Source organism: Lepisosteus oculatus, chromosome 14 (assembly GCF_040954835.1).
Source record: "Lepisosteus oculatus isolate fLepOcu1 chromosome 14, fLepOcu1.hap2, whole genome shotgun sequence".
NCBI lineage: Eukaryota > Metazoa > Chordata > Actinopteri > Semionotiformes > Lepisosteidae > Lepisosteus > Lepisosteus oculatus.
Genome location: NC_090709.1, coordinates 5,015,794 through 5,036,586, shown reverse-complemented (window position 1 = coordinate 5,036,586; position 20,793 = coordinate 5,015,794). Strand labels below are relative to the sequence as shown.

Genomic DNA, 20,793 nt, shown 5'->3' with positions numbered 1-20,793 from the left:
GCATCTTGCACCCAGATCTGAACTGGAAAGGGAGGTCGATTCCATTTGGTCAGAGCTTGTTCAGATAATTTTGTTTCCAGGTTATTGATGCGGAACTCACAATACAAGTAGAGCAGCACAACAGGAAAGTGCCAAAAAAAAAGACTTTTCACAGACCAATCTGGGATGTTGAACGGAAAAAAAAATTGTCAACTTGTTTAATAAGTCTTGGGATTTTGGATATGAAGTTTTACTTTATAGATCGATATGAGCCATTCAGAGAAGGAAAAAAAAAACTCAATCATCTTCTACAGAAAAAGCCCAATAACACCCCTACCAGCTCAACCAATCCCAACCTTGTCATTACTATACCCTCTGACCTTTTCCTTTCACAGGATGAGCGATCTCTTCTTAGCAAAGGCCTCAGTTTTGTTCCAGTCCCCAAGAAGCTGGACACCCAGCAAACACAAGTTGACCTCAACCGTTTTTACCACGGGATTCAGCTCAAAGCTCATTTTGCTGACGGCTCCTCCTCTCCGGTAGAGGACAATAACCCAGTCACTGATGCCATTAACAATATCAATCCTAAACAGAGCTCTTGGACTCCAACTGGCCTCTCTGTCTCTCTACCACTCCTGCCTCCTCCCCTCTCCCAGCTTTTGTTCTTCTTTGCTAGAGTTGACAACGCATGCTACTTGTATGGTCACCCTCCATTCTGTCGGCCACAAACCAAACATGTCAAACAGACAGGATACCTTCTAACAAGGAACCAGGATCATCTACAAAATGATCCAAACAGTCTACCATTTACAAAACAGCGTTTTTTTGGACGGGAGAACAGAGAACCCGCCAGCCTGTGACGGAAGACAGAGGAACTCAAGCAACTCATAAAACCTCCCAAGCCAGCCAAACTCACATATTTGAAGCTGGTAAGCAATGCCAAAAATTGGCTTCACACCACACTGCAGATCCTCGAAGAGCACTACGAGGAAAATCTGTAATGACAACTAGAGGATCTTGAGCTTCCCCGCTGGGAGAAAGCTTTCACGCTTGCTTCCAACTGATCAAAGAAACATCATGGGAGGAAATTACAGAAGGACACCTTTGGACCTTACCCAAGCTATCAGTACTGGGTTAGGGAAGGACACTCAGGCAGACCAATTATCACAGTAGTTCTTAAAGTCTACAATGGCTTCTACTGGAAAGACTGCAACCAAGACCAAGTAAGAGTTAAGTTGTTTTATAAAGTCATTATTTTAGATCAAGGTATAATTCTGATAACAAAAATACAATAAACAATACAGTGAAGCTATTGGAGAGAAAATTAAGGCTCAGTTAAGAAACTGGAACAGCCTTGACTTGTTTCTTTACACAAAAGTTATTTATTTTCAAAAGAGACCCATGAGGATTCTTCTGGTGTGCAAGACCTGCCTGAAGACATTTGACCAGTTTCCTCTTCTCCTAAAGATGATGTGTATGAAATGAGCCTCAGCAGAGGAGATCAGCGAGGTCTCACTCCATGCCAGGAAGGACTTGTTGAATCACCTGAGGAATGGGCAAGTTGGGGATTAATTAATAATAATTGCTTACACTTATATAGCACTTTTCTGGACACTCCACTCAAAGCGCTTTACAGGTAATGGGGACTCCCCTCCACCACCAATGTGCAGCATCCACCTGGATGATGCGACGACAGCCATAGTGCGCCAGAACGCTCACCACACATCAGCTATCAGTGGGGAGGAGAGCAGAGCCAATTCATAGATGGGGATTATTAGGAGACCATGATTGGTAAGGGCCAATTGGAAATTTGGCCAGGACACCGGGGTTACACCAATACTCTTTTCGAGAAACACCCTGGGATTCTAAATGACCACAGAGAGTCAGGACCTCGTTTTTACGTCTCATGCGAAGGACTGGGATTGCAATAGCATAGAGCTCATGTCTGGTGAGGATGTGAGACTGGCAGAGTCAGGACTGTTTTATGGGCTGTTTTATGTGGAATCCTGAAGACAAATCATCAAGGTGAGATATTTATAATTTATAAGGGTTCTTCTGTTTCTTTTTTAAATTTACCATTATGTAAAGGTATGTTAAAATAATAAACCCGTGTTCCAGATGCCCTGAGTAAGAGGCTGCTGTCCAGCATACTTCTAATCTAGTTTGTCTTATAGGTATATAATGTTTAAATGTGTATCTTATATTCCTACTGGCCCCCAGTAGTTAAAAGTCATCAGCAGGCTCTCAGGAAGACAGTGGCCCAGGCTGGACTGGATAGAGAGCACTTCCTGGATGCTCCTCTCCTGGCTGCGTTTAAATAGGACCTTACTAAGGATCTGCGAGTGGCAGATTGCGCTCAGGAGGTATTTGTTTTTTAAAGGCATTTACAATTGATCAGTGGTATTTCCATAGCACATGTTTTTACCCCTTAGCTTAAAATTCACCCATGTGAAATGTCAGCCATAAACATTATGACTTTAAATTTTTCAGGTAGAAAATGTTTCCAGATCCCCGTTTCTTTATGGATCGATCTGAATATTCCTTAAACTTTGTAAAGGGCATAACCAAAACACAATTATTGTAACCAAATGAAGACCACTGGACTGTCTCACCAAACCATTACTAATTATATCAAAACATAAACCGTTTTCTGTGCTACATCCTGGATGCAATCAATGTAAAAGTAGATGATCCCAGCTTGGCTAACCTCATCATCAACTTCAAAAGTATCCTAAAGGATATTCAGAAGAAAAACAGTAAGAATGTCGCCAAGAGATTACCAGAATACAAAAAAAAGATGTTGATAGCATTACTTTCTCCCACAGATATAAGCAGATGCAGAGTCCAGAACCAGAGTTTTTATTTTCTTGGTATTACAGGTTGAGGAATGGATGCAAAGAAAGTGTTGTTTCAACAAGTGGGCAAAAAAATGGTAATAACTGCTGTTAACCAGCACAATACCTCATCAAAGCAGCTGACTTCCTTTGCATTGAGTGACGAGGAACATTAATATACGCCTCCACCTGATTCAGGGTTGTAGTGGAACTGGAACCATCCTGGAAAGCAGTGGGCGCAAAGCACAGTATCGCCCATAATGTGACACCAGTCCATCACAGAACTTGCAACCTCACACCACGGCCAATGTCCATAAAAGCCAATTAAAATCCATGTTAATACAGAACAAAAGACCTCCACCTGCATAGTTCCCCAACATGTACAGTATTTAAGAAAATCTGGAATGCACCTTAATTGCATTTTATTTGTGTTTTATCAGATGTTTCACCTTTACTTCACTAAACTACGCTGTAATGCCCAAGTCAGCAGCTGTGAAAGGAGACAGAAGTTTTTCAGTTAATCTGCGGGAGAGACAATTCACAGTCCTTCCAACTATTTGAGAAGACTGCATGAAAAGTAAGCATAATAATATTACTTTAATTTCTGTGGGCTGGAAACATTCACACATGCTTGCTTGTTTGTTTTGTAGATGCAACCTGCCATTCATTACCAGCCAGGAGGGCAATTGAGATAGCAGCAAAAAATGTAACCGATGCACAGAAGAGCATTTGTGGCAGATTACTTATCCCTTTCCAATGTGCCTGCAGAGAAACATTATAGAATACTGACTCATGCCAACATCTGTTCAGCAATCAAAGTAATTGAAGGCTTTGCAGGAGAAGGAGTTTAGTAAGCATCATCGCAATCTTAAAATAAGTATCTCACAAACAAACGATCATTCATTTATTTTTTTTGAATGTCAGGTCAAGCAATCAATCATCCGACTCTGGACAAGAATGCACACCTGCTGTGGAGTAAGTTTGAATACAGTACACCTCTTCAGTTATTTTTTGACATTGTCTTACAGAGACCTGTGATATTTTATTTAAATTTTTTATAACATTGGATCAAGGCCAAGATCCACTACAGCAGCTGCATGATTCACACGTCCGAAGACAGATGATGCTATAGGCTTCCAGCAGCTGATACAGGCATTTCCAGCATCGTTAGACGGGCAGCTTCCAAAAAAGAAGGAGCATCTAAGACTGACTGGAAGTCACAGGCAACACTGTTATGACAGGTCGAGATCAGAACAGAGGACGTGAGACTGCAGACCATTAATGGTTAGTTTACAAATCAATTATTTTAAACAACAAACACTATGTTTGGAATATATTCTGAGGATTTATATTGTGGTTTTCCTTCCAGACCATCATATTATCAGGTTACCAAAGAACGCCAGGTAACCTGCTATGTTCAAAAGATAGGCTGGTCAGCCAATGCATCAACAGTGTCTGAAGTGCTTGAGAAGTGGAAGCCCAACACAGGACTGCCACCAAATGACAAGCAAATTAAAAAGATGGTAAAGCGTCAAACCAAGAGAGGCCTGTGCATCACTGACAATCCTGTGAAGGGGAAGAAGGTTGTGACTTCCAGGCGTTTCCAGAAGGGAGAGGTGGTGTGTGATTAGCATGACGAGGTCACAAAGACAACTGCTGAAGCCCTAATGGCAAAGATGACAGAAGGAGAGATGAGATGTCTTATTTTCAGATGAATGTGCACAAAAACCGTGAATTGATGCTCATGAAGAACACTGTGCCTGCCTCCCTGATAAGGAGGCAATCTGAAGATGGATAAAGAGAAAAGACAAGGGCTGTAAGAGAGTCATTCATAATCAATGAACAGCCTGTCATAATTCTGTCTCTGACAAAAAGGAACATTGTTGAGGGAGAAGAGCTCCTCTTTGATTAAAGCTTTTCCAGGAAATAATTTCAAGGAAAAGGACAAGCTCTGGAGTGGTTGGTTCACTGACCATTTCCAAAAAAGAAACTTAGTAAGTATATTAAAGTGCATATTTTGAAGATATTCATTTTCTTGTACCTTGGAATTAATGTAAAAATGATATTCATGTTAATGTCTTGAAAATAGCATTTCTCATTCTCATCAGCAAGGATATAAAGAAGGGATATGGGACTGCCCAAAAGATACATGATTTTCAGAAGAGTATAGAAGGCAGATAACTATCCCACTCAATTGTTACCGCAAAGAAATGCCACAGTGTAAACAAAAAGGTGAACCATTCTTGAAATTTATTGACAGAATCTGAATAGCACAGCATTCCCAGACCAGGCACTGGAGTTTCCCGTAGCGTTAGATGGGTAATCTCTTGGTAAGAGAGATCGACAGAGTACTGGACTTCATGAATGACACTTTTCCAATTAATCGAGAACAGAGCCCACAAGATCTAGAGTCTAGAGAACAATTTCTTACAATATTAGTGGTAGTTTCTGAATAGGTTAAGGACAACATAGTTGTAGAGCTATCTTGCAACTTCTTAAAAGTTGTAAAAGTGATTACCATATTGCCAGTGGTTTATATTTAAAACCTAAAGATTTTAAATTGAATCTTTCTTAAACAAAGGACATTTTTCACAGGAACAGCAGCCTAAATCAGTTGATGACTGTAAATATGACAAGCTTGTGATAAATTGTAAAGTACAAAAGTTGTTTTGCTCTGGTTTTGTCTTCAACATAATCATATTGGTAGGCATGTTATTTTTATAGCAGCCGCCTGCCATTCACCACCAGCCAGGATGCCACGAGGTACATGAGATGACCCAGAAGTACTTAATGATGCAGAGAAGAGCATATGGGGGAAAAAAAGATGACAAGAAATATCCATTAACGTGCATCTAGAAGCCAGAAGATGGGTGGTCAGCAGAGTGGACAATGGAGGTTGAATTCAAGTTTTAACAGTGGTTCTCTATGTTTGGTTTCAACACAAATCATATTAAGGAACAAGTAATAGGTTTATTCCATGCTGAAAAAAAGAAGAGAACACAACGTTTCTGCCGTGGAGCCTTCTTCAGGTGTGCCCAAACCTGAAGAAGGCTCCATGGCCAAAACGTTGTGTTCTCTTTCTTCTTTTTTTTCAGCATGGAATAAACCTATTACATGTTCCTTTGCAGCCTACGCATGCTGACGCAGCTACCCACCTGAACTACAAATCATATTAATATGCTCACATTATTCATTTGTACAACGTGCCCAATATTCAATACAGGCCACGCTCCCAGGAGTACACACCACACATTTAGAACGCGGGTAGCTGAAGTGTGGCGGACCACAGGGAAAGAACTCTTGCCCACACGGATGTCTCTGCTCTGAAAACCACTGGATAAAGGTATCTGACGGTCTGTTCTCAGCTGTTGATTTTGTGAAAAATATTGACTATAAAAGATTGAAGTGTCACCATTCAATGAAGTTCAGACATAAGTATTATGTTGAGAAGCTAGATCTGTTCTACTAATAGCTGTATTACCTTTATATTGTACTGTTTGCTCTGGTTTTCAGACATCAGTCCAAGATCATTGGTGGGTTAATTGATTTCTGGTAAAATTGGCCCCACGTGTGAGTGTGTGTTTACATTTCTATCTGGCATCCTCAAAAGATGGTTTTGTTTCCTTTTCTTAAATACTCTTGAATACTAGAGTTTATTTGGCATGATACAATTGTGATAAATGCTTTTTCTTTGTGAATAGTCTTATTTTAATCTACATAATGTCAATGAGTTATAACCTTAAAGAACAAGCAGTAAAAAAAAATGACATTTCAGGTTTATTAGCTAAAGTTTTTATAAGTGAACTGAGATCCCTTTACAGTGCAGAGACCCATCTTTAATATGCTGCGTGTGCTCATAATGGACTTGAAATTCATTTTTGTCACACTGTAAAGGTGTAATAAATAGATAATATACAGTACTCTATTTATCAAGACGTGACTATTTTAATTCCATACTTCCATTGACTGCTTTGGAATACATTCCTTACAATTTTTCCTAAATTATCATTGTCCCACAGTGAAGACCTGGGTGACATAACAGGGGTCAGGGCTGTGTTGACTGGAGGTTTGTGTAGACTGGCCATTGTCTATGTGAGACTGTGGGATCACTGGGGGTCCCCCCCTCCAAACACCTGTAACATTGTCAAGTGGAGTAATTACCTACAAAAGCTCAAGTTTCCTCCATTGGGGTCACTATTTGTCACATTCTGGCCGAACAAGAGACAAGATAAACCTCTCACTGTCATTGACAGAGCAGTCTAGGAGAGATGAAATAGATCACACAAGAATGGCAGTTCTGCCTAGCTGTTGTGTCACTGACAGACTCACCCACACATTGAGAAGAGACCACTGGCTTCTGTGCAGAAAGCAGAACAATTCATTTTAACTGGTCAATCAGATCTAATGAGTTTTATTGTCCTTGACAAGACTGGACATTTTACATCTAACTTCCTCCAGCCCCCCTTGTGGAAACCACACCCAGTTACTGTTCATGAGCTCCTGACCGCACTTGTTCCCAGTGGAACAAGCCTGGAGCAGCAGAATGTTACCTGCTGTTGTAAACCAAGGCATTCCTTGGGAATAAAAACTGTCCCTCTAGTCTGGTTGGGATCTTCTGTATTTTCCCCATAATTCCAGGGCTTCTCAGCTGAGTGATCAGAAGCTAAACTCCAAAATACTGAATTTCACATTGGGGTACAACAGACCCTGGTGGGAGAATGGGCAGGAGAGGGACGGTTGTGCTCCTGAACTAGTCCCCTCCTCTCCTACTCTTGTATTTGCATCACAGTCTATAAACTCCAGCCCTATTGGTTTTCTTCCAGTTCATTTTTTTTAAATACAGCTCGTGAATTATGTATACTCTTGTGAAGTATCAAGAAAGCACTCTTATCTTTATTTCACATACAGTATACAGCAGACTGCTTGACAAAAAAATAAAATAATAGCGCTATTCCCGACGGTCTAGCACAGTAACCACAACTCCAATAACTTTAACTAGAGGAAGAAAACCCAGCTTCTGCTCAAAAGGAAATTAAATTTTAAGGTTTTTATTCATACACAAGCAATACCAATTTACACTATTAAGTTCTACATAAAATTAAATAAGATACAAAAGCAAAGAATAAAAACACTAGACAGTTTTTGTGCAAGGTAAGAGGCATCACAAAAAAAAGTTTCCAACATGACCTGCTGAAACATGACTTGTGATCCATCGCCATTTGATTGCAACATGCTTGGGCCATAATGTCAACTTCCAGACCCTCTCAGTCTCTTTCTCCCCAAATCTTCTCCGGTGGATCAAAATGTAGTCTCTCAAATAAGACACAGCCTTCTGTATCACTGACGGAGGCAGAGTTTTTTTCATTCTACATACCAATGTAGATCTAGTCTTCCATAAAGCTTCCCTTAGGCAACAGATGACCTGCCAGGCTTTGCTTTCTTCCGATTTCGATAGCTTCTCAAGTCCATATCCATAGAGCACTACCTGGGGGTCACTTATACCGCAAGCCAGAAAGCACCTTATCCAGCTGTTAGCCAATGTCCACACCTCTTCTGCGATGCCACAGTCCCACAGGACGTGCCGGATGGATTCTTCTTGTCCGCATCCTTCCACTGGACACCTTGATGTCTTCCCCATGCCTCTCGAATACATCACAGCCCTTGTTGGTAAAACTTCATGTGCAATCAACCAGCACATGTCTCTGTGTCTGTTCAACAAAACCGTGTGGCCAACCCTTTTCCAAACATGGCTGGGATCCCCAGCCACGAGGCCACGAATTTGACATACTGCACCTCTACCCTGCACAACAAGTTCCAACCATCTTGCACTTGTCAACACATCCAGTGCCTCATTTTCCAAATTCTATTCCCTTAAATTTCTTTATGATAAAATATGAATATGGGAGGTTAATAGCAACAGGTGCTGTTAAAGGGATCTCTAAAACTTTCAGTGTCCTTAAATAAAAACCACACAAAAAGCGAGACAAAGGATACTTTCCCCCTGTTCCCTACCGCTAAAGACAAATGTAATGATACATATTTGTACATTAGGAAAGTTCAGGCATGCCTTTTCCACCCATTTCCACCTTTTTTTTCTACAACCACCCTCTTTACTCTCTCCCATTTTGACCTCCAGAAAAAATAAAAAATAGCCCTCTTCAAAACCAATAAAACAGACCTTGATGGCATAAAAACAGCACTGACAAACAACAGTAATGGTAAAATTACAGTCTTGACAACTGAAACCTTGCCTTCCATTGTTAATTCCCCATAAACTCCACAGACCGATCTTGCTTTCCCTACCACCCTCTCCCAATTCCTACTCCCCATCCCATTTCTGTCAAAGTTTATTCCCAAGATCTTTATTTCATCTCCACGAATTGTAATTCCCACATTTTCCTCTTCACTCTAGTTTCCATATTGCATCAGTACACATTTGTTTTTATTCAGCTTGGCCACTGATGCTCCGCAAAACTGGGTTGTCGCCTCCAAGCTATTTCTGACTCCCTTATAACCTGTACAAAATACATTTATATCATCCATGTATAGTACAGTTCTCACCTCTTGGGCCCCACTCCCAGGGATTTTAATGCCTTCAATCCCATTCTCCATTCTTAAGGCTTGTGCCAGTGGTTCTATGCAGCAAAAAAAAAGGAGTGGGGATAATGGACAGCCTTGGTGAACACCGCAATTCACATTAACCACATTTGACATGCTTCCATTAATCATTATTCTACTTCCTATAACCTTATATAATAACCTTACCCAAGTGAGGAACCTGGTTGAAAGCCCCATCTTTTGTAGTCCTCTAAACATATACTCATGAGAGACACGATCGTAAGCTTTCTCAAAATCCAAGTTTAAGACCGTTAATCCAATATTCCTCTCTCTCACATAACCTATGGTACCTCTAATCAGTATCAGGCTGTCCGTGATCCTCCTCCCTGCCACACCACAAGCTTGATCTGGATGAATGACTTCACTCAGGACAGATTTTAATCAAAGCGTTAAACACATGGAAAGCAGTTTAAGATCACAATTCAATAAAGTTATCGGTCGCCAATTTGCCAGGTCTGTGCAATCATTCTTTTTGAATAGTAAGATCACAACTTCTGTCTTAAAGCTGTCCAGCAGCACCAAAACTCAAATTCTTTAAAAATGGTTAAGAGATCCAATGCTAAAATATCCCAAAAGGCCCTGTAAAACTCAATGGGTAGACCATCCAACCCTGGAGTTTTACCCATTTTGAAGGTCTTCAAACTTTCCATTAACTCTTCTACAGAAAGGCCTTTTGATAAAAACGGTATCGTCTTTTACACTCTTTGGAATGACTTGCACAAATTTTTCTAACAAATCCTTAGACACTTGTTTCTTTCCAAACAACTCCCCATAGAAATCCTCAGCTACAGTCAACATGTCTTCCATACAAGTTTGCAAAACCCCCTCTCTTCCCTTCAATGCTGACATTAGTCCCCTCCCTGCAACCCTTTTCTTGAAAAGAAATCTTGTACATTTTTCACCTTCTTCAAGCTCTTTCACTTTGCTTTGAAACATGATTTTTTTTTATCTTTTCTCTAGAGAGATTTTAAAGCTCATTCTTTAATTCTTTGATTTCCTCACTGAAGTCCCACCCCTCTTCTAATAACTTAACATACCTCTTCAATCTCTTTTGTAATCCGTTTTCAACCCTTCGTATCCTAGCCTGTTTTCTCCTCCCCATCTCTATGAAGAATGCTTTTGTACGCTCCTTCACCTCCTCCCACCACTGTGCTCTTGTACCAAACAGGTCTTACAAAGCCTGCCATTCCTTATATCTTTCCCTGAACCTGCTACTCACTTCCTCATCCTCCAGAAGTGAAATATTCAGCTTTCACACACCCTTCCCCACAGTAACAACCGTTGGAATAGCAAGTGTGCATGACCGTAAACAATGGTCAGAGAATAAAACAGGGGTTAAGCCTGCAGTTGTGCAAGTAAAATCACGTATCAAAACAAAATCTATACGTGAGGCTTGGGTCCCATTAGACTTGTGCCATGTGAAACCTGCCCTCCCCTGACTATGAAGTTTGAGGGCATCTTTCAGTTTAAAATCTTTACATACCATTTGTAATAATATTGATGATTTATCAAATTGGACCTGTCTCTCATTCTGCCTTCTCTTTCTAAAAGGCAATTAAAATCCCCAGCTAAAACCAGTGGTTCCCATCCCAATAAATATTCTCTCAATTCCTGAATTAGGACATATCTGTCACGTGGGCAACTCGGACAATACACATTTAAATTTCTAAATTTGACATTCATGAAACCCAGATACAACACCAGTACTCTCCCTGGTTTCACTACAAGGTACTGACGTACCTCTACCATCTTATTTTTAATTAAAACAGCTATACCATAAGATTTATTCTCATTGGACCCACTCCAAATTGATGGGCCCCAATGTCCACAGTTCTTCCATATCCTTATAGCTGTTTTTAAAAGGTAATCCACACTCCTGTAACAACATAATATCAGCATTTACCTTACTCACAAATGATAGTATAGTCCTTGCCCTTAACTTGGACCGAATGCTTCTCACATTTATGGACACAATGTTCAGAGCCATACTTAAAGTTAGAACAGGGAAGACTAAAAGCTCTGGCTAGAATCATTCAGTCTGTGACACCTACTATACAGGCCTTTTTCTTTTTCCATTTGCTCTCCTTGCCTCCTCCTCCACCATCAATAGGATGGTTCTCCACCTGCCCTCCTTGAGTCTCTAGTTCTAAAGCTGGATCAGTAGGATTGGAGAGAACTAATCCCATGGGAGAACCTGCCATCTGAGGACTCTGAAAATGATCTTCCCTCACTTTTCCACTCGGAGTTAGATCACTTTCTAAATCAGATGTCTCAGCGGACCTTTTAGACTGCACCCTCTGTTCTGTACATTCCATTTGAGCGCTTTCAGTCTCCACGGGTGGCAGACGATCAGGAGAGATGCTACCAATCAATTCAGAGTCCACCTCACTTTCCACATCATTATCATTCTCTTCTACCTCAGCCTCATCTCCTTCACTCCATTCTGAACCCTCGCTCTCTTTTCCACTACTTTCTTCAACGTCAACCACATCCAGTTCCTGATCCAGAACCACTGCTCCAGCCCTAAATACCTCTTCAAACTCTTCCTGTTTTTGCATTGGTCTTCCCAGTTTTGTTCTATTTGCAAAGGAATTTGGACAGTCTTTAAACACATGACCTTCACACTCACAGAGGTTGCATTTCCTCACGCTTGTACATTCAGTATATGCATGTCCAATTTCCTTGCACTTACCACACACCACCTTTGTACAGGCATCCACAAAGTGACCCAGCTCCCCACACCTCCTGCACAGTTTTGGCTGCCCTTGGTAGAACACAAGGCCTCTATTTTCACCTAATCCAATCAAAGAAGGAATGTGTTTAAATCCACCATAACCATTTTTGTCTTCATGCAACGAAACAGGTACTCTCCATGCACAGTTCCAGATGCCATCATCATCCAAGACTTTCTGAGGCTCACCTTTCACCAAACAATACTTAGACAACCATGTCACAATATCTTCCATCATCACCATCTCATTAAACATACGAACAATCACAGTCCTATTAGAAAGATCCGTCAGCTTCTGCCATTCAAACATTCTAATCAGACCCACATCTTTTTTCTCTTCTATTTTTCTCCAAAATTCTTCCAATAACTTTGCCGATTTGAAACTAATGTCAAAACCAATTCCCTTCGGCAAAGTAATTAAACAATTAACATCTAATGCCTTAACCTTTAACTCTTTCTGTAACACCTTCCTTGAAAAGTCCAACCGTGAAATATCACCCGAGTGAGCCGAGCCCTCACCTCTCTTATACACCAAACGCGCGCAAAAGTAACGGCGCATGCCGACCCTACAGGCCGCCATGGCCGTTACAAATATGTCAAAAGCAAACAAAAACCAAACCTAAACCTCCTCTGTGCACCAAACCCTATTCCCTTAATCTTATACTCGTACACAAACTCTACTCTCAACTTCTGGGCTTTAACCCTATAATTCTCCAACACTGGCTGGAGACTCTGTGTATCCGGGCTCAGCGGTTATATAGGACAGGACTCGGCGAGCTGGAGGTGAAACTCATTGCTCTGCGCTCCCCGTGCGGAATGCGCGTCTCCTCCCTCCTGACTCGTCACACCGCCTTCATACTCTATAGCGGGGAAAAAAACTCCCCTCTACTGTCTTCATACATCCCTCTTAAATCACAGAAACACTGAAACTCCGAGGCGTTTCTGTGAGTCAGTACCGGGTTTTTCTGTTCGAGGTTACAAGCAGAAACAATAAAAGCGTTGAAAGCAGGAAGTTATTTCTGCTCGTAGGCAATAACGTATAAAAATACATTTTCTGATTCCTAAAACCTAATAAAATCCATGTAAGTCTCCCTTTCGTTCCCAATGCACATTACTGAATATAAACCAGTCAAGTTCAGGTACTTTTCTGATGTATATGAATACACTTGTTCTGGCGCAGCTGTTAAAACAAAGGTACTTACGAACTATTTTGTTTTTCATACGAGCTCTCGCCGTTTTTAAATTGAATATTTTTTCAATTCGCTAAGTCACAAGAAACACCAACAACACTCATCGTGAGCATCTGACCAATCACATTCCTGAATTTTAAAAGTATTTAGTATTTATTTTTATTTTTTTAGTTTTATTTTTAAAAAATTGTATACACCTGTTTTACATATTCTTGCCATTTTTGGCATATTGTAAGTGGATTGTAACTTCAAATTGATAATTCCTGATCTTTATAACTGTGTATCATTTCTTTTTACCTTGTTTTAATATGTTTTAATTATTTTTAATATATTGAGCATTTTAGCATAATTTTAAAATAGGACTATCAATGCTCCTGACTTCTAAAACCTGTATTTATTCTGACATTTTTCTCTCCAACTGCAGATGAGGAGGGATGCATTTGATTTTAAATTGGTTGATTTTAGGGGGAAATGTACATTAATTTCTTTGTACGTATCATCAGTGGGAAACTTGGCATTTTGGGATGAATTGCAATCTTTACTGCAAGACTGATATAGAAATGATGGGAGATTTAAATGACACATTTGATAAATCAGACAGGCACAGTACAACATCTAAAATGGCAGAACCCTCTAAAGTGCTGAAATATTTTAGGCACATTCATAATCTACGAGATGTTTGGTGGTTACTGTGTCCTGCTACCCTTTCATATTTTTTAGTGTGCATGAATCTGTCCCACCTCTTTTACTAGTTTTTAAGGAAGATTCTGAAATATCTGATTATGAGATCAAGAGAAGAAAAATGATGACAATTAGTAGGAAGAAAAATACAATGTATTGACAATGTAATATGCTTTAAAGGATTAAAAGGAAAATAAATACTTTATCTACGTAAACTAATTCAACTGAGCTTTTCTAAACACTATGGCCTGAAGAATTGCCAAAGCACAATGTATCACTTTGGGTGACACCAAGGGAAGAGGAACACAACACTCAACACAACACAACCACAAACCACTTATTTTCAACAGCAAAAATATGCTTGAAAATATTTGACAAAAAAAAGAAACCTTACACGCATGGAAACCAATATTTATCTGCCAGGGTAGAATGCAGCAGAGAACAGTAGGGCAGAAGGTTAGTGTAACTATAGTGCATCACAGAGGCCGGTCTCTTCCCCTCATTATGCAGGCTGACTTGTTCACAGTGAATTGCCCTCCAGCGATAGTCAGCTGCAAAAACTGACATCAGACATGATGTTAATAATCTGACAGCACTTTGGCTGATTTGGTTAATGTGTTTTCCTATGAAACAGGAGATCTTGAGTTCAAATCCCAGTCGTGCCTTTCTTCCTGTCTTGTCTTAAAGAATGTATCACTATGGATGATCACGTGTGGCTTGATTTTATTAAATGCAAGTTTTCATTTTCTTTGTAGAACAACTTGCTTTTCATGAAATTCATACAGCTTACGAAAGATGAAACACAGATCTTGCTTATCAGTGCAAAACAAATATCACAGGCTGGCAAGAATAAAGTCTTTTTTTTTGCCAAAAGCTTGCAAATGGAGAAAAGGGATGCACGTGAGTCTCTGGGAGCTGTTAATTGAAAGGTTAGTGGTTCGAGCCATTTCTCATTATTTCTCATTATTCTACTCTATTCTACTTATTCTACTTAATTCTACTTAATTGGATTTCTTAGTAAAACCTTAACCCACTTGATATTTGCAGGAAATGCAGTTGTTTTGTGTGTCGAACTACAACAAGTAAACAATTGAGTACATTAGTCATTATCACTGGGAATGACCAGTCATGGCCAACATTCAGGGGAATCGTGTTCAGCCATGGATTTTGTCCTTCAAATGGCTGGCGGTAGAATTCATTTATAATCTCGTTGCACCCTTAGTTAAAATATTTAAAATTACAACACAGATTTGTTCGAGAACTTGAAAAGCAAAAAAGACAGTTGGACAGCATGATTATGTTAGGACTGTACATTTGTATTTTAATACTTTTGTATATTTATCTTAATTTTAATATACATGTAACCATAAATGCTGTTCTATATATATATAAAGATTGTTGTATTTTATAATATTTTAGCGGAGGGCACAAGGGGGTCTATTATACCTTGCGAAACATCCAAGACAACTATAATAGAGGCTCATATTTTAATAAAATTTGCTTTAAAAGAAAACCAAAATTTGTATGATATCATCCCTCAATATTGACGTTCAGTTGAAGGATTTGAAGAAGCAACACCGATAGGTGAGTACATTGATTTTGGACCCATGTTTGCATCTGAATAATCTTTTCTCCTGGAAAGAATTAAAAACAGGTCTGTTTTGAGTCTCATGATGATGCTCTTCTGGATCTGAAAAAAACACGCAAATTTGTTTCCGATGTATTTTTCAATTTTATCAGATTTTTTCAGGTGAATGCAGTCGATACATACAAGTTTTTATATTATGACAGGACCTACACTTAGGGCTCAGTACCGATAACACTGCTGATATTGATGGAGTAGAAATAAGTGATGTATTGGCAGCTTTATCTGAAGCGAGAAGTCCTAGAACACCTACAAAAATGTTAGGATTCAGAGGAAGAAATATTTTTCTACCTCACCTAATCCTATTGCATTAACGAGGCTGAAGTTGGCTGTTTATTCGCCAGCTTCTTCTTCGCGTTTTTTGTTCCACCTTAAGTGCTGCTGCTGTGATGTTATGCTGCCTTTCGCCTGTAGATGCCTCTCTTTAGTCATTTTTAAAAATACTAATCCGAGTGGATTACTGCACATATCCTCAGTAAAGGGGAATATGTAAGTAATGATTATCCAAATTGCATTTTTGTATGAAACATATTTCAGAAAATCGAAAACCAATTTTCAAAACTCACAATAACACAAACTGGCATGTTAGACAACAAGTAAATAAGACAAAGGCAAAACGTCAATTCTCAAAGTCTCAAAATCTTGCATTTTGCAAGAAATGTTATTATAGCAGTTTACAATCGGACATTTAGAACATGACATATGAGAATATATGGTTAACGGAGGATGAGCAAAGGGTGATGACACTTTCTGCTTATTGCTATGACCCTCCCTCCTGATTATAAAATCGTCTCACAATTCTGCCACTGAGGTGTGAGACACAGTGTAACAGACTCTCAAAATCCTGAACTTCAGGAAATGTTGCCGTACTATTTTTAAAATATGACCCTCTGAATATGGTATGAGAGAATTCATAGGGAAAAGCTAATTGCTCTTTCTGTTGTACTGTGATGGCCCGTTTAGAAAAAAACATCTCAGAATTCTGACACAAAGGTGTGAGACACAATGTAACAAATTATGAAAATCATGAAGTATAAGGCCATTTTTTTAATATGACCCTCTGAACATGGCATGTGAGGATTTATAGTCAACAAAATAGCACCCCTTCTGCTGAATTACTTATTCCCTCCTTCCTCGTTACCAGAACATCTTAGTATTCCGACACTAAGGTAAGAGAGACAAAATCACTCATCACGAACATTTGTAATTACAAAACTTCTCTGTTGCATTTCTGCGTTGTGACATTCTGAACATGGCATGTTAAAGTATATAGAAAACCTAGATCAGAACAGGTTAAATGTAATTCATAGTGATTTATATTTTTTTAATTCTTTTAAATGAAAAAATATGTTTTTCAGTGATTATGACACTTCGGTATTACATAAAATATGCTTCAATGCCAAAATAAATAATAATGGAAAAAATACCCACAGTGGACATTCATAGTTGCGATTATAGGAATGTTATATATCAGGTGAGTAGCTGTGTCAGCATGCCTAGGCTGCAAAGGAACAAGTAAATGATTATTCCATGCTGAAAAGAGAAGAAAGGAAACATAACGTGTTGGCCGTAGAGCCTTCTTCAGGTGTGAGAAAGACAGGGCAGTAAGCAAAGATAATTTTCTTTATCTTTGCTTACTGCAGTTTATCTTTGATGACAACATCAAAGACGTTAGGACGTTTTACGGCTAACAGCTCCACATCAACTTCCTTTTATAACTAACCTCATCAGATTCCTCAACTCCCAACTCTTCCAATTTCTTACTTCAGAGAAGGATAAAAACCTCAATCATCCTCTACAGAGAAAAACCATCAACACCCCTACCACCTCCACTAATCCTAACCTCGTTTTTACTATACCCTCTGACCTTTCCCTTTCACCCCTTTGCATCCTCAGCTAACATATTTTAAAATTACAATAGACTGTATAGTATTTATGTTTAAAATTAAGGTAAATATGTCAAAATATCAAAATCCAACTGCACAGTGCCATCTTAACAATGCTTGTCAAGTTCTCAAACAAACCTGCATTGTATTTTAAAATATTTCAGCAGAGGATTCAACTGGAGTATAAATGAAGATTCAACGATAATATTTTTGGGGTGAATATGGTTTTCTGGGGAATTGCAATGTTGGGCATTATTGGACATTTCCCGGTGACCCTGACACGTGTTAAACACTCGCATTTCCTGCAAATATTAAAATGGTTACGGTTTCGCTGAGAAATCTAATCGACTGACGACAACGTTTACATCGCAAAAGAACCCCTGGGTGGACTCGAACCACCAACCTTTCGGTTAACAGCCGAACGCGCTAACCGATTGCGCCAGAGAGACTGACTAGTTGGGTCTTCTCTCGAATCACAAGTTTTAGGTTTCAAAAAAATCTCTTACCGTTTATTTTGCCAGACGGTAATATTTCTTCTGCACTGAAAACCAAGAATTGAATTTCATTTTTCGCAAGCTGTGTGAATTTAATCAAAAACAAGTTTTCCAGAAAGGAAATGAACACATGCATTTAACGAAATCAAGCCCTTTGTGATTGCCCGAAATGATACGTTCTGTACTACAAGATAGGAAGAAAGACACGGCAGGGATTTGAATCTCGGTTCTTTTGTTTGATAGAAAAAGCGCTTTAACCAACTAGGCTACGGTGACAGGACAGCCATCACCGTTTACAGCCACTTGGACACACCACTCTGAGACATCTGCGTTCAGTAAGCGCTGAACCTGCGCTCGGAGCAAATTGCCTCTTTTACATAGCAGCCCCGACACTGAGAAACGAAGAGAACTGGCTTTTATCTGGCATTTTCATGTCCAATGCGTATGACATCTCCCAAGGGCGACAGAGTTATTTTGCGACACTATTTCTTCTTTTTTATTTCTGTACGCTTTGATAAAAAAACGAGAAATCGTGCAAGGGAAAAAATTCTTTTTTTTCATAGAGAAAACGTGCACCAGGAAATGTGTTGAGAAGAAATGATTTAACATGATACGTGACCTAATTTATCGAAGCAATTGCTCAACCAGCAAGGTCTGGAGAGTCTGGTGGATGTGATAATTATACGGTGTTGTGGAAGAAAACAGTCTTTCTTTGAATTCTCAGTCAATCGGAATTTCAGTGCGAAACACCCCTTGTCTGATTTAAAGAGATTATATTTTAAAACTCATAAAAAATCAGAAAACACATGTTTCTCACTTTGAAATTTTAGACGGAGCTGTGCATTACTAGTAACGGCGCTGAGCACACTATGGGGGAATTCAGGTTATGTGAAATGCCAGCGGTTTAATAAACAACGCGTCTGATTTCGGATCATAAGATTGTAGCTTCGACTTCTACCTGGCTCGTGTAAATTTTATTCAAGCTCCTCAGTAATAGATGTATATTATGTAATGAACTGCACCTGAAAGCAAACGTTGGGTCTGTTTCCTTTGTTTTCCAGCATTAAATAGCAAATCGTTACAAAAAGCACCTGCTAATGTCCAATAGCGGTTTTTTTTTTCAAATTACATTTTCAGGCTTCAGACACTTTTTAATAAAACAAAAGTGTCCGGAAACTCATTAACTTTCAGGTTTGCTTGAACCTGTATTAAAAAAAAAGTTATCTGAAACTTCCGTGATTCCATTATCTGATGTAGCTGTCTCTAAAGTTGCACGTGATGTTAAGCAGATGTGAACTGTGCCTTTTCTCTTAAAAAAAACTAAGTTATTTTTTTCCTCTTCACTCCAATACTGGAGACTGTAAGCCTGTGTGAGCTCCTCACTGCGTGTCCTGTACTGCTCTATTTTGTTTAGATTATCCATGGGGTGTACCGTTGCGCCACGAAGTCGCAGCTGTCCGTGCCTTTGAATTCCCCAAAGGAGACAAATCAGCTTCACAAAAAAAAAATCTCATGTGAAGAGCGCAGCTCTTCCGAAGAGAGTCTTTTCTTCCCAGACCACATTTTATTCTTCCTGCGCAGCTCTTGTGCAGGTGTTGTTCTCAATTACAGATCCAGGAACACTGATTGTTTTTTTCTATTTTTTGTATTTAAGTACCCCATGGTGCAACGGTAGCACGTCTGACTCTAAATCCCGAAGTTCATTTTCGAAGTATATCGGAGTCAACTGATACTGATCAGGTTCTGCTGCTACTGAACCCGCAGTCTTCACCTTAAAGTTCAATTCCCCAAGCCTTTTGACCTTATATGTCCATCCCGTCTCGTCAAAACTTGTATTTTCACAGGGTACCCTTCAGAAATCGCAGTATAGAATGAAAAAACTCCAGTAGATCTCGGCCGCTGTTGGAGATTTTCCTTTTAAAATAAATTAATCTCTGGAAATTTTACGGAGTGTATCACTTTCACTGAGACCGAGAAGTGTTAAGCTGTACATGCGTCTTTGTGGTTCGGTTGTTAACCAAAAGGGTGGTGGTTTGAGCCCTTCCAGGGAAGCTATGAGCCTTTTAATGTTCACACCCTCCTCACTTCATTTCTCCACAGCCGGTCTTGTATCGCTAACAAATACAGAGCCCGTAGGAGGCAGTAAGCTCGCATATATAGCTCACTGTTTATATAATGAAGAAGCAGAGGTTAGTTTCTCATCTGCGCGTTACAGAGCCTTACGCAACTCGTAGTGCACCAACAGCTAGGGTTTGATCCCTGCACGTGCTATTAGTTGAAAGGCCACTGTAAATAACGTATAAGAGATTTATAGATACTTTATTGATCCCGTGAGGGAAATTAATAAAGCTTATCCAGCTGGCTTTTATGTTTCACACTAAATTGCGATCTTGAAACCAAAATGAAATTGACATTTGTAATGTATGTTTTTTTTTTAATTACAAAGCAAACAGAGTATTCCCTTAATTCAAAGATCAGATATTGGCCAAAAACAAGACAATCAGACGTGGGCAGACTTTGGAACTGCTTCGTTGTTTATTGAGCTTTTGATCAATGTCTGAGTGAAAAAGATTCGCTATTTTAACTCTTTGATTAAAGTACACAAAAAGCACCTTCCTCCGAGCCGGAATCGAACCTGCGACCTAAGGATTCCCTACTGACTCCACTACAGTCCTCCGCTCTACCAACTGAGCTATCGAAGGGATGGCAATCAAGGCTTCCTGGCACATACTGCC

At 39.5% G+C, this 20,793-nt stretch overlaps 1 protein-coding gene, 1 long non-coding RNA gene, 1 other non-coding gene and 1 pseudogene across 3 annotated transcripts in view; 2 read left to right on the top strand and 2 right to left on the bottom strand.

The window, feature by feature from the left end:
* Positions 1-20,793, top strand: part of LOC102695046 (zinc finger protein 721-like) — a 1,154,024-nt pseudogene that overhangs the window by 458,344 nt on the left and 674,887 nt on the right.
* Positions 1-20,793, bottom strand: part of LOC138242831 (zona pellucida sperm-binding protein 3-like) — a 496,704-nt gene that overhangs the window by 194,236 nt on the left and 281,675 nt on the right. The window lies entirely within an intron of this gene.
* LOC138242910 (uncharacterized) lies at positions 3,650-4,802 on the top strand. Its single transcript, XR_011191785.1, has 3 exons — positions 3,650-3,788; positions 3,887-4,097; positions 4,183-4,802. It is a non-coding gene; the product is annotated as an uncharacterized lncRNA (long non-coding RNA).
* On the bottom strand, positions 20,673-20,760 carry trnay-gua (transfer RNA tyrosine (anticodon GUA)). Its single transcript is given in 2 exon segments — positions 20,673-20,708; positions 20,724-20,760. It is a non-coding gene; the product is annotated as a tRNA-Tyr (tRNA).